We start from the raw sequence: 13,964 nt of genomic DNA, 5'->3' as shown, positions 1-13,964 counted from the left end.
GAGGAGAGGTCGGGGAGGGGACCCTTTAAGGGCCCCACCCCCTACGTGGCTCATTCCCCTCCACGCCGCGCCCGTAGCGCTTCGCCCCGATTGCGTCCCTGCCCGGTGTGCGGAGAAGCAGGTGTGAGCAAATTTAGGGGGAGAACAGGAGCGAGCAGACCCCTGGCAGGTCCCATGCCCACCCCCATTCCCGCCCCGCATCCTCCCAGCTGCCGGGCGCGAAACTCCGCGGGGACAGGGAAGGAGGTCAGCGTGCATTAATTAGCTCTACGGGGAACAACAACAGTAATAATAATCCATCTGGAATTTGCATCCTGTTATGTAGCAGAGCCTCTCTCCTCCTGCCCCTCGCCTTACCCCGCTGAACACACCCAGGTGACAGTCCCAGCCCCCACCCCCTGTCAGAGGCCGGGTCTCAAACTTTTGGAGCCGAGAGCTCCACCCACCCGGAGTTCGCCTCTGCCCGGTGTAGATAAAGGCTGTGGAGAGCCACGCAGGAGGAAGTGGCCAGATTAGGGTGGCCTGAGAGTTCTGCACTGCAGCTAGCGGGGTACGCCGTCCTGCCACCTACCCAAGAGTCCTCCTCCTTCCACTGGGGCTGAGCTAATGAGATGCTCACTGAAGCGGGGGACAGGGACCTAGCCCAAGGTGGCAGAGGCTGGCGGTTTGTAGAATGAAGTCATCTCACAGTGGAGCAACTGATGCCCAGAGGAGCCACAGGGCCAGGGCACAAGTTCAAAGTCAAGACTTTCTCTCCGGAGGTCAGGCCGTTGGGCTCTCCAGTGCTGGGTGACACTGCCACCCGTGACTGCCAGGCATTTACTATCTGTCCTGGGTGCCAGGCTCTAGGATAAGGCTCTAGGCTAGGGCAAGAGCACAAGGCCTAGGGCGCTGCCAGACAGCAACTTGGGTGCCGCCCCCCCAGATGGGGTGCTAGAGAAGGTCGCAGCGGGCATGTTCCTCCCACCCACAGGGCCAAACCTAGGGTCACAGCCCTTTCCAGCAGCAGCAAGCACCTTCAGAGCCAAGGGTGCTCCTGAAACCTTCCGGGGCTGCTGAACCGGCCCCCTGCCCAGAAACGCAGCCCTGGTGCAGTGTTGGCCTTTGGAACAAGGCTGACCTGCAATCTGCGTTTTGATGCTGGGACTGAGGCAGGCTGGAGGGATGCTGGGAACTGGACATCAGCTGGTTGAGCCAGCTGGACAGCAGGCCACAGACTGCATTTGAGGTCAGAATTCTTTTTTTTTTTTTTGGTCTTTTTGAGACAGGGTCTCACTATGCAGTTCAGGCTGGCTTTGAGCTCACTTTGTAGCCAAGCTGGTCTCGAACCCACAAGGATCCTCCTGCCTCAGCCTCCAGAGTGCTGGGATTACAGGTGTGTGCCACCACACCCGGCTGAGGTCAGAGTTCTAAAAACCCAGACAGACCTGGAGGTGGGAACTCAGGAAAGTAGAACCCCTGAGACAGCCCGTTCCCCACAACTGCTGGACCAACTTTATTCCAGCTTACAATATCAGTTCATGGAATTATACTTTTTTAATGATTCAAGAGCAATTGATGGGGTCTGATGGGAAGCTGGAGACAGTGTCAGTGGGAAGGGGGTTAAGGCGTGCACGACTTTGTGAGCTCACCAAGATGGCAGCAGTTCTTCCTGCATACCTGATTGCTGGCTGCTGCTGGCTGCTAACAAGCACTTGGAGCCCTCCTGCAACACCTACTTCCTCCCCTGATTGCAGTGTAAACATGGCCTCAGGTCTTCTCAGGTCCTCCTCTGCCCTCCTGGGTCTGCTGCCAGTCAAGCCACCTTTGCCAGCAGGGAGCTGAGACAGAGGAAGACCTGTGTGCGAAGGCCAGGGAGAACCTATTCCTAACTGCAAGAGAAATAATCAGAAGCTCCAAGGGCAGCAGGAAAATGGAGAAACCAAGGCATGATTTGTGCGGCCATTCACTCATTCGTTCGTTCATTCATTCGTTGTACGTTTATTGAGGGCCTACTATGTCCAGGCCCCAGCTGAGCCCTGAAGCCACAGCTGGGAATAAGACACCGTTCTCTCCCAGGAACTCCTAGTGGAGTTGGAGACACATGTATCCAGGCAGCGACAAAGCAAGAGGCCCCACAGAACAGGGCCCCACTGAAATCCGAAATGTTCAAGCTGGAAGATTCCCGGGGGAACAGCTGTGATCCTCTAAGCTGAGCTGCGTGGACTTTCTAACTGCCGCCACCTGTAGTGCTGAGAGGACGTGCCAGAGCCAAATACACAGTGGACAGCTTCTCTGAGAGCCTGCGTGGGCCCCTGCAGCAGGGGCCTCCATCTGCCTCCGGCAACAATGCGCACATGCCCGGCAGGGCTCCCTCCGCACAAAGCTTGCGGCTGCCGGTTCCCAAACGTCACTTCATTCAGTCAGTCCTTCCAGTGGCCCTGCTGGCGTCACCAGAGCAGGATGAGGTCTGGAGCAGTCTGTGGGGTCTGGCGCTGATTGGATTTGTTGTCTGGAGGGGAGGAGCCCCCCTGGGGATGAGCTTTGTCGTCTGCTCTCACAGGGCGACCTTTGTAGACCGGGAAATGCGTTGGTCACCAGGCAACTATCTTTCTTCTCCCGGAGGACCCTCTCCCCATCTGATTAAAAGCTGTGGCCAAAAATATCTGTGTTTGTCTCTGTACCAGCGTGAATCATGTGGCTGGTACGCCAGAGGCCAGCTGGTCCCAGAGATGACAGGGAGGGTCTTCATGCCACTGTCCCAACTTTCAGTCAGAGAGGGCCACAGAAACAGACTCAGGCAAGTGCTTAACCTTCCCTGAGCCTCAGTTTCCCCACCTGTAAAATGGCCACAGCAGTTCCTTCCTGATTGAATGGTAGGGGGTGAGGTGAGGATCTGTGTATGTAAAACGCTAAAAACAGTTGGGTGACTTAGGTGCTGTGTGGTAGTTTACTGGTAAACAGCCTCTCTAAAGAGGCAGAGCCGGGCGTGGCACATGCCTGTGATCCCAGCACTCACGGCTGAGGCAGGAAGATAGCCGTGAGTTTGAAGGGAGCCTGGGTACCATAGTGAACTCAGGGCCCTCCTGAACTTGAATTCCATAGCGAGACCCTGTCTCAAACAATCAGACAACCAAACGAACACAGAAAAACCTAAGTGGTAGAGGGACGTCCTGACCGGTGACATTTGCCAATTGCTATAGTGTAAATACCATTATATGGCAAATTTCAAGCTATCAGTTACTTAAGAGTGGACTTGCAGAATTCATGACTATTTAACTTTGTGTGTGTGTGGTACTGGAATTGAACCCTGGACCTTTGCAGCGGACCTACATTCCCAGCCCTTTTTTTCATTTAGAGACGTGGTCTCCCTAAGTCACCCAAACTGGGCTCAAACTTGCTGTCCTCCTGCCTCGGGCTCCCACAGTGCTAGGAATACAGGTGGGCACCACCAGGCCCAGCTAACAGTCCACCTCTATGAGCCAGCACAGGGCGATCCCAGCGAACCACTGCACAGCAGATCGACTCTTCCTGTTCGCTGTGGGTTCCTCCCTTCCCGCCTTCAGCCAGTCGTGCGTTCACTACTGATTGAATCCGTCATCTCAGGGATCCCAGGGTCTGGAAGGACAGAGATGTGATGAGCCATCATGGACCCTAGTGGGTACTGCAGCAGCTTAGGAGCCCTACTCACACGTCCCTATTTCATCAATGACCAAGCCAAGCAGTCCAGAGTGGGCCGTGAGCCAGAGTCAGGGTGCAGACTCGAAGTTGTCCAAACAGCCTACCGTCCCCCGTCCCTCCGAATCACTCAGCTTGGGGTCACCCCCACGGCTTGTTCATGTCCTAGGAATGACAAGATGATCTTTAGCCACTGACTCCAAGACATTAACAAGGACTCCAAGTGCCATGTTGCTTGGCCTCTGACTTAGAGAAGAACAAGCCTAAACCGCATCAGACAAGCATCAATTAGCCTTGCTCTTGCCAAACATGTCCAGAGAGGGACAGCCCGCAGGTGGCCTGCACCTGTGTTTGGACTCCAGCAGGGACTTTTTTCCATGAGCTCATCCGAACTCCTTCTTCTGGCCTCTGTGTCTTGGCTTCTTGGTTTTGGGTTCATTGGAAGCACAGATGTGTCATCCCCAGTTTGCATTCTGAATTACACTTGTCCTTCTGGTTATCTTTATCCGTCCTCCCCGGAGGGACACTGATGGTTCATCTGCTATGGGAGACCGATTTGGATCTGGATTGGAGCCTGGCTCTGCCCTCTTGCATGTAGGCCCTTAGGTAGGGTGTGTTGCCTCAGTATCTTCATCTGTAAAATGGGCACCACAGTTCATGAGCGATCTGGCAGGGGTGAAGCCACCGGGTCCTTCCCCCTCCCCCCACTTCTTACTGAACCATGCTTGGTCTTGGGAGGTGATCTCAGCAGGGACATTTTAGAATCATTGCTCCTTCTTGTCATTTCCTGAGAGCTTTAAATTCAACCCTGAGCTGGAAAGTCATGTCCTGATTCACCGGGATGGGGCCACTCTGGGTGTCTACCCAGATGCCTCAGCTGCCAGTGATGAAACTTCTGTCCCTCTGAGCTACCAGATCTTTGTCTCCACCCCTGGCTGGAGCCATATGCAGACCTCAGAGGGCTGCAGCTCACAGAGGCGGGGGTGGGGCTGGCCGGCTCAAAATAGGAGCGCGGGGCCCTTTGGGAGGGTGGCTGGAGCATGGTTTTCTATTATTTATGTACGTAGTGACCCGGTACTTGAACTTGCAAGGGGGCAAATGGAAGCCGATCCCTGGAAGGACTTCAAACTGCACTGTTGTCTGAGAAACAAACTTATCAGAGAAGCAGAAAGCAGTGGCAGGGGCCCAAAATCTATTTTAACTTCACCATCACTTTATATGGAGTGTGGGGCAGGCTTGGAGGAGGGGCAGGTGCCACCAGAGGAGCCAGTGCAGATCCGAGTGCACAGGGGGCTCTTCTCAGCGGCCCCGGGCGGGGCTCCAAGTGGGGAAGTTTTTACTTAGTCCTTACCTGTGATGTGAGGAAAAGCAGCCTACACCAGCCAACGGGTGGAAGGATGCAGGAGAGCAGGCCCCAAAGAGGCCCACATCTTAAAGCCTGGACCCTGTGACTATTGCACGGCACAGAAAGAAGGAATAAGGCTGCTAACTGGCCGCCCTGGAGATGGGGAGTCAAGAGTGACAGGGTGTGGGAGACCCAGGCAGCTGTTGCTGGCTTGAAGATGGAGGAGGGGTCCACAAGCCAAGGAATGCAGGTGGCCTCTGAATGCTGAGAAATACAAAAAAAAAGTCCCCATGCCCAGCACTTAGAGGGAACACGGCCCTGCTGATCACCTTGATTTTCCTGCCGAGACCCATCTGACTTCTGAACCGTCAAACTGTAGGATGATACGTCTGGGTTGTTCAGGCCACCTCATTGGTAGTAATTTGTTACAGCAGGAACAGAAAACTAATACGGACTGGTCTTGTTTTACAACTTGAAGTACCAGGACCACAGGGACAGCGCTGAGCAGACTTTCTGGAGAGCTGCTTCTTTGGGTCTGTGTTGCCCAGGGTTCTTATTTAGATTTCAGTCTCTGGATCCAGAGATTCTAGCTCAGGAGGCCCAGAAGTGCCTTTTAAATGAGAACTCCAGCTGATTCTCATAGATTTTGTGGGGGGAGGGTAATCTTTCTATTGAGATAGAATTCATGTCATACAATTCCCTTACAGCGCGCAGTTCAGTGGTCTGTAATCTCTTCACAGAGTTGTACAGCCCATTGGCAAACCAATCGCCATCAGTTTTTGGAAGATTTCCTTCATCCCCAAGAGATTCCTCATCACCTTTAGTCATCACCTCAATCCTCTCCAGCCTACTTTCTGTCTGGATGGGTTTGCCTAGTCGGGGTACGTCACCTAAATGAAATCACACACTAGGCGGCTTTGGTAGCGTGTTTTCCCTCTTTGCGTGTGTTTTCGATGTTCATCCACGTGGCGGCATGCTTTAGCCCTTCACTCCTTTTCATGGCTGAGTAATAGGCCATTATATGATTTATGTGTTCCTCCACTGAGGGACACCTGTGTTGTTTCCATCTTCTGGCTGCTTTCGCTATGAGATGCTGCACACAAAGACCAGCCTGAGTCCCCAAGCAGGCCTCATTCCGAAATGCCAGAGCATAGCAGCTAGGTGGCATTGTGCCTTCCATATGTATCGCTTCCAAAGCAGGGGCTGTGGGCAGTGACCACAGACTAGGAGGATGTACACGTGGCAGTAGCAGCACGGCTCTCCTTATGCAGCTCATTTGACGGGCACAGCTGGGTGCAGACATCCATCACCCGCTGGGGCAGAACCAGAAACTGAGACCCCGACGTGGGCTTGAGCTCACAGTTAGCAAAGTGCGGCACCCTGGCAGGTCCGCGCCCCTGACTGCAACCCAGGTGCTTCTTACAGGGGGGTCTCTCACTTGGATGGGGGCCACCTGGTTGACACAAAGGGGAAGAAAATGGAAAATCCATGCCTTCCGCCTGCTGACTCATTGTGAGCAGCGGCTGAGGCGCCCTTTCCCAAGAGCTCAGAGCTTTGCGTGTTCTGCCATCCTCCCTGAACCCCAGGACGCTGCGCTGCACCTTGCTTACCCCATCTGCCCCTCATGTGGGCCCAAGGCCGCAAGGAGCCCTGGAGCTGCACGTTTAACAAGGGCCCTGCTGATCCGATGCCGCGCTGTGAGCTCCGCACACCTCCAGGGCAGGAAGCGGAGGTCTGGGACACTCACCTGAGACCCCCCCATGTGGCAGGCTGGTGTCCTGGGCCGCACACGCGGCGGGCAGTGAGAGCCCCCCTGGACCGACATGCTGTCTCCTCACCACCTCAGTGTCCCCGCGCACCTGCAGGAAGGGGCCCCACGATCAGGTGCAGGGAGGGAGACCTCATCTCAAAGGGCCACCTCTGTGTGGAGAATCCAGGCCCCAGCGCATCATCCTCTGCTGTCACTGTCCCCCGGCCGTCTGGACTTTGGGGAGACGTGGGGGAAGCCCCTACCTCAGTGTGACAGTGGGTGGTGAGACTGGGATTGGACGCTGAGTCCGCTGCACCAGGGCCAGGAGCTGCCCCGATGGGTGACACTGCAGAGTGGCGCAGCCAGGAGGGCGATCCCACCGCCTCAGGTCCCCCAGGGCCTCCCAGCCCAGGGGCAGTGGGGGTGGGCAGCCCAGCCACGTCCCCCGTTCCTCTCCCTGAGCCCACGGTGAGGACCCGTGAGACCTGCAGTCTCACACGGGAGGCGGGGATGGTAAGTATACGCTGGGGTTCAGGGTTGGCACGGTGGATAATTTGGGGCTTGGCTGGGAAGAGGCAGCGGGCACCTCCCATCGGCAGAGCCAGCCCGGGCAGATGCCGCAGAGCCCAAGGCCCCCAGCCCTGCAGTTGCGCTGAGTCAGCAGAGCCAGGGCCGCCGCTGCTGGCGAGGAGAGCAGCTTCCAGTGTCCACTCTCAGCAAAACCTCCCAGGGCTCCCTGTGCCACGCGCCTGGGGACAGTGGGGCCGGGCAGCTCTGCCCTGCGCCTGGGAGGGAGGGACGGCAGGAAGGTCGGGATGTGAGGAGGAGACACTGCATGGTGAGCGGGTGGGAGGAAGAGGGCCCTGGGGTTCCCAGCTTCCAGCAGAGATGGGTGCAAAGCCTGGGCAGGGGTTGTCCTTTGGACCCAGTGGAGGGGCGTGGGGCAGCAGAGCTGGAGAGAAGCCTGCCCTCCTGCCTCCTTCCCCATTTCTGGTAGGAGCCAAGTGAGGGCTTGAGGCAGGGTTCAAGAGCCCCTTAGAATTGCATAGCTCAGCCCTGTCATATCCACAGAGTGGGGACAGGCTCAGAATGGCCGCCCAGCCAGGGTCTGACTTGAGGGACCGGGACTCAGGTGGGGCGCAGTGGGCGGTGACTCTACTGGCAGAGCTAGGCTCAAGTCTCACTTCTGCCTTAGGCAAGTGACTTCACTCCTCAAATCCTCGGTCCCCATCTGCAAAATGGGTACCTCAGTTATACAGGAAGCGCTCACATAGGGCCTGGGAACTCCAGATGCCCTTGGGGTCCGGGTGAGAGTTTGCAGAGGGCAGTTGCACCCCGCTCGTGTTGCAGGTGGCAAGGAGGACATTTGAGTCACTAACCAGGTCTGAGCCCCATGCGGGGAGGGAGCAGAGACAGGGCCAAAGGCTTCAGGAAACCTGGGGCTGCCGCCCAGGCCCAAAACCTCACAGAGAGTGGGTTTCTGGGTGGGAACAGGTCTGGGAGGACCCAGCAGCAGGGAGGCAGGGGAGGAACATGAACTAAAGTGGGATTATAGCAGAGGTCCCTCCCTCCTCTCTGCCACACAGCCTGGTGGACCAGGGGCCTTCAGGCCGTGCATGGAGCGTCTGCTTCCTCCCCAGGGCTGTGCAGACGGAGGCCAGCTGCTTTGGGCTAGCTTGACATTCAGAACGGACATTTCTCGGGACCCACGCATGCTTCGAAGCAGCAGCAAGGGCAGAAGTCTCCTGCTGAGGACTTGGGGAGGTGGCCTGTCCACAGGGTCCCAGAGCCCAGGTGCAGAATGACCTAGAGCAGTGGTTCTGGGACTCGGGTTCCTTGGCCTCACCTAGGAGTGGGTAAAAGGCCTGCTGCTCGCTGGGGCCACTCCCAGACCCCACGCCATTACATCTGCAGGGGCAGTGTCAGTGAAGGGTACCGTGCGTCTCCCAGATGACTCCCAGTCACCCCCATTGGAGGAGCACTGTCTCACCCACAGCTCCAGATGAGACCAACCTAGAGATTCTAATCCCAGCCAGATGAAACCGGGCTCTCTGGTGGCGAAGACCCAGGGGCAGGGGGAGTTTTTCCGAGGCACAGGCAGGGTGGCGGACGGCAAGACACAAAAGCAAGCCACCTGGTGCGTGAGCACGGCTCCGCTGGCTGGGCCAGGTGGGTGCCCCCTTTTGCTTTCCCGGAGAGTTCTGGCTGCATCACGCTGGCAGCTGGGCTAACCCCACACCCAGGGGATGGCATGGTGCACCAGCATTGGGCGGTGCCCCAGTGCCAGTGAATGCAGGAATAGGGCACGGGCGGCACCTGCACCTCGCTCCCCCTCTCGGCTCAGCTTGCACTGGAGGCCGCGCGGGCAGACGTTCCGATGCTCTGATAAACCAGCTGGAGCTGATTTCTTTGGGGACAACCCCGGGGAAGGAGGTGTCAGGTGTTTGGAGCTGATGTCAGCCTGACCTTGGGCAAGTCTCCGCTGTGGCTTCCGTGTTTATTCAGGATGAGTCAGCTGGGTCCTCCTTGAAGACGAGGCCCGTGGGTACATGTGTTGGGCTGCCCCAGAGTCAGCTGCGATCAATTTTTAAAACGTGACTTATCAAGCTTCCCCAGGAGTCACGAAGCAAGACCTCACGGTAGAAAGAGGGAAAGTGGGGCTTACGGGGCTAAGATTGCGGAGCCAGAAAGAAAGTCACATGCAGCCAAAACTGCTCTTGAAGATCCCCCACTGCGAGTATGACGCGCCGTGCAAGCAGCTGTGTGTGCACAGCTCTGTGCAGCAAATCTGCATAACACGCACGTGCAAATGTCCGGTCACACACACAGTGTGCAGGAAATCTGCGTAAAGTGCATGTGCAAATGCCTATGACAGGTAATCATCTGAGACGTTTTCATTGTTTTGTGTGTGGCACTGGGAAGTGAACCCAGAGGCTCGCCACTGAGCTATATTCCCAGTCCCCCCCCCCTTTCTAAATTTTGAGTCAAGCCCAGACTGGGCTCAGAGTTGCAATCCTCCTGCCTCAGCCTCCCAGACTGCTAGGATTCCAGGCATGCGCCACCATACGATCTCTTCTGAGACTGAATAAGTACATGCTGTGTGTGCGCGCACACGCGGACACAAGCATATATGAAGAAGAATGCAAGTCTGAGCACATCTTTGTACATTCATTCGTTTAAGTGTCATTGATTGACACTTAAATTGCTTGCACTTCCCGGCTGCTGTTGTGGCGGAGGCAGTCTTCTCACTGAGCTGTGATTTCCTCTGGGAACCGGCCAAGTGATGTGACCGGCGGGGCACACAGCAGTTTTCTGAGGAATCAGTGTGCTGTTTTAAGTGGCTGCACCGATCTGAACAGCCTTTTCAAGTTTCGGGTTTAAACTGCCCCCTCGTTCTAGCACCCCCTTCCAGGACCTCTCGAAGAGCTCCGAGCTCTGGTGGGGACCAGATTTAGTTTTGGTTTAACTTCATCTTTGTCCTCTATCCTAAGAATTTATTCTCGGCTCCAGAAAATGTCCCTGGCCACCTGTCACACTGAGCAAACTGCGGACTGGTGCTCACCTTCCCTCGTCGACCACCATTCTGGAGCTCTGGGGGCACGAGGGTGCCCTGCGGCGACTGGTGCAGCGGGCCGAGGGAGGTCTGGGGTCCACCCTTGTTGAGGCCCCCAGCCCACACCCAGGGGAGGTGAGGCAGGGTGAACGGGATGGAGGCTCTCCTGGAAAGGGGGTGGAAACCCAAGGGCCAGCCAGGGTCCTGCTGAGCGCCTCCCCTGCCGACCTCTGCCCCCGCAACTCCAGCCTTCTGCAGACAGCGGGATTCTGGGGAGCGGAGGAGCGGCCGATGCGACACCTCCAGATTCAAGCTCCAGCCAGCTCGCCTGGGCCCCTGGCCCTTCCTACACCTGCCTGCGCACCCGAGCTCCGTGCAGCCCTCCTGGGAGGGACCAGGTGAGAGGCCCCGGAGGCAGCCGTTCGCGCCTAAGCCTGAGAAAACCCACATCCCTTCAAGCTGCTGCTGCTGCCTTCGAGGAGGAGGATGCACACGGCGGCTGCTCCCAGCTGATGTCACCAGAAAGCTCTCCTGTCAGGCCCCCGCCACTATTCTTAGTCTCCAGAACACACCTCCGCCTGTTACAAGTCTCTCAACTCCAGCAGGCTTTTTATAAATCACTTAGGAACTTGTAGTGTTCAGGGGTTGCCAGAGAAGCACTTTCTTTTATGCAAGATGTTCAAAGGGCTTCCGAGGTAGTGGCCGCACACCCTGACTGCCTGCGGGCCTCATAAAAGCTGTCACAGTGCCCTGAGCGCGGCTTCCATCCGGGAACTCTGCTTCAGTAGCGATCGCTGCCGGGGAACCGGTGCTATGCACCCAGACAGCTACCTAAGTGCCGGCTAGGGCACCACAGTGCAGCCAGGTGACCTGGCTTAGGACCCGGCCCTGCCCCTTCCTGGCTATGTGACCGTGGGGAAGTCACTTTGCTGCTCTTTGCTCTTTGCTGCTCTTCTGCACGTGAAGCCAGAGCAGGAACAGCAGTGATGGCTGCCACCATCCCAGGCCGAGACACACAAAGTGCCTAAAACAGCACAGGTGCTGTCTTGGCCTCCTGGCACCTCTGGCTGCTGCTGACGGCGGTGGCTGCGGCTCTGCCAGGAGGTCCCGTTCTTCCAGGTCACACAGCCTGCCACATGCACCCACCTGCTTAGCAACAGAAGCAGGATTTGAACCCGAGTCACCTCCTCTGAGGCACACAGTAATTATAAAGCTCTGCTGCCCCCTAGGGCGTGGGTGGGAGTTCCCCACCCCTCAGAACCTGTGACCAACCGGAAATCAATCTCATTGCACCTGCGGGGTGCGGAGAGCTGGCTCCCTCTGCTGTTTGCTCCCCTGCAGCCTTGAGCAACTCAGAGCCCCTCACTTAGCCTCGGTTTCTCCATTTATAAAATGGGTTTATAACAAAAGTCTTTCGGCAGAGCAGTGTGAGGATTAATGGGGGTTTGATTTTATAAGGGCCCCGCCCTACCTTCTCCTGGCGCAGCAGGCGGGGGCCATCACCAGGCCCCTCCAGCTTCTGCTCAAGTCCAGGGTGTGGCTGCAGACGTCCCAGACCTCTGTGTTTGGCACAAGTCCCTGGGTGACTTGAGCCCGCTCTTCCTGTGTGTAAATGCCCCCTGCGATGGGCCTTAGGACTCCTCCAAAGCCCGGTTCTCAGCTCTCCCTTCCCGACAATGCTTCACCACCACCCCAGCTCACACCATGCCTGGGCAGCAGGAGCAGGAAGCCAGCGCAGGAGTCACGGGTGAGGTGTGGGGCTTGGCAGGTGCGAAGAGCTGGGTGCAGAAGGAGGCAGTGCGGGGCGTGGGTGGACCCTGGGCTGAAGCTAGGAGGATAGGAGGCACAGGGTGCCCGGAGTTCCAAGCAGGGTAGACCTGGGATTTCTGCTCTGGCTGAGACCACTGCCCCATGTGCAGGGAAGGGGGCCCTGCAGTGGCCATCAGCACAGGGACTTGAGAGTTCAGTCGAGGTCCTGGAGAAATCGATGCCTCCTTCCTGGACAAAGTGCAGCCTGCGGCACTGTGCGTCGGGTGGGCACTGCCAATGCACCAGTGCTGGGTGGTGTTTGTTTTTTGTTTTTTTTTAATGTGGCACTGGGGATGGAACTTAGGCCCTTTGCACTGAGCTACATCCCCAGTCCTTTCCATTTTTTATTTTGAGACAGGGTCTGTCTAAGTTGATAAGTTACCCAGGCTGGGCTCAAACTTGTGATCCTCCTGCCTCAGCCTCTCAAGGTACTGGGATCATGGTTGTGTGTCACCATGCATGGCTCCTTTTCTTGCTTTGGTCTTGTATTAGATTGGAAAGTAACCCACGTATATTTGTATATTTTGTATTTTAAGGAGTTTAGATATTTAAGATAATTTATCATCAAACAAAAGACCTTGTGATTTGGACTTTAAATGAACTAGGTAATCAACTATGGCCAGATCGTTTTTTGTTTTTTTTCCAATTTATGGTAAAATATACACAACATGAAATTTATTGTCAACTTTTTGTGTGTGGGCTACTGGGGATTGAACCTAGGATCTTGTGTGCACTAGGGAAGCACTCTGCCACCAAGCTGCATCCCTGCTTGCTAAAGGCCCAGCTTTAAATTTGTAAACCTCCTGCCTCAGCCTCCTGAGTAGCTGGGATTAAACTTAGGTGCCACCTTGAGGAGCCATTTCAGCCAAATTTTAACTTGAAAGTTTTTAGAGAATTTTACTAAGTGTGTAAACAGATGGTTACTGTGTAAGAGAACTGAGATTTACCATACTGAAAAGTTCAATGTAATATTTGTATGAGTCCATGAAGGAAAAAAAAAGCCCATAAAGAAGTACTCGGGAGGGTTTTGAAAAGTGCTTAAGAAGACATCACAGATATTAAATCCATTAGTACACTTAAAGTACTCAATAGAATCTAATTAAGTGCTTTAAAAATATAGTCAATATATAAGCAAAAATACCGATAGCTATAAATTGAACACACAATCTTACAGAAGCCTGGTGTTTTAAATTTGTATTTATAATGAATATAGGGGTTTTCTTGGTTTGTTTTCTTTTTTGCTTTGGTGCTGGGGCTTAAACTCTGGATCTCATGCATGTTAAACACGTGCTCTACCTAGCTACACCCCCATCCTGCCCAGAATATTAATTTTCAAAACCAAGGTAGTCCCTGAACGCTCTTTCACAAAAGTCCCACACACTCTTGAAAGCGCTTGTAGGAAAACCCTTCACTACCTGGTCGTTTCCAATTCTGGGCTTGTTAGAGACAGATCACTGGCTCTAGCCCGAGCTCCTGACCCTACAGGGTTGGGGCCCAGAGCCTGCGTATCTGACAAGCTGCCAGGTTGCCCCAGGAACCAGACTGGGAACCACCGCGCTGGCTCCAGAGAGCCCGCGTGTGGCCCTAGGCATCGCCGCTCCCGGGCTTTATTTTATTTATTTATTTATTTATTTGGAGCCGGGAATTGAACTCAGGACCTCGCGCTTGCCAAGCAGGCGCTGTGCCGCTGAGCTACATCGCTGGCCCTCTCGGGCCTTCTGGAACGCCTCGTTCTCTGTGTGCAGCGCCGTCCTCGCCCCCTCGCAGGGCAGCCACCGGCGATGGCGGGGCAGTAGCGCGGCGGCGTGCCCGGCGTGGCCTCGGAGCCCGGTGCTTGGGGCTCGCACGCA

The sequence above is a fragment of the Chinchilla lanigera genome, unplaced genomic scaffold (assembly GCF_000276665.1).
Source record: "Chinchilla lanigera isolate Chin_1 unplaced genomic scaffold, ChiLan1.0 scaffold00054, whole genome shotgun sequence".
NCBI classification, from domain to species: Eukaryota; Metazoa; Chordata; class Mammalia; order Rodentia; family Chinchillidae; genus Chinchilla; species Chinchilla lanigera.
The sequence above is the reverse complement of the archived record's forward strand: the minus strand, read 5'-3'. Positions refer to the sequence as shown.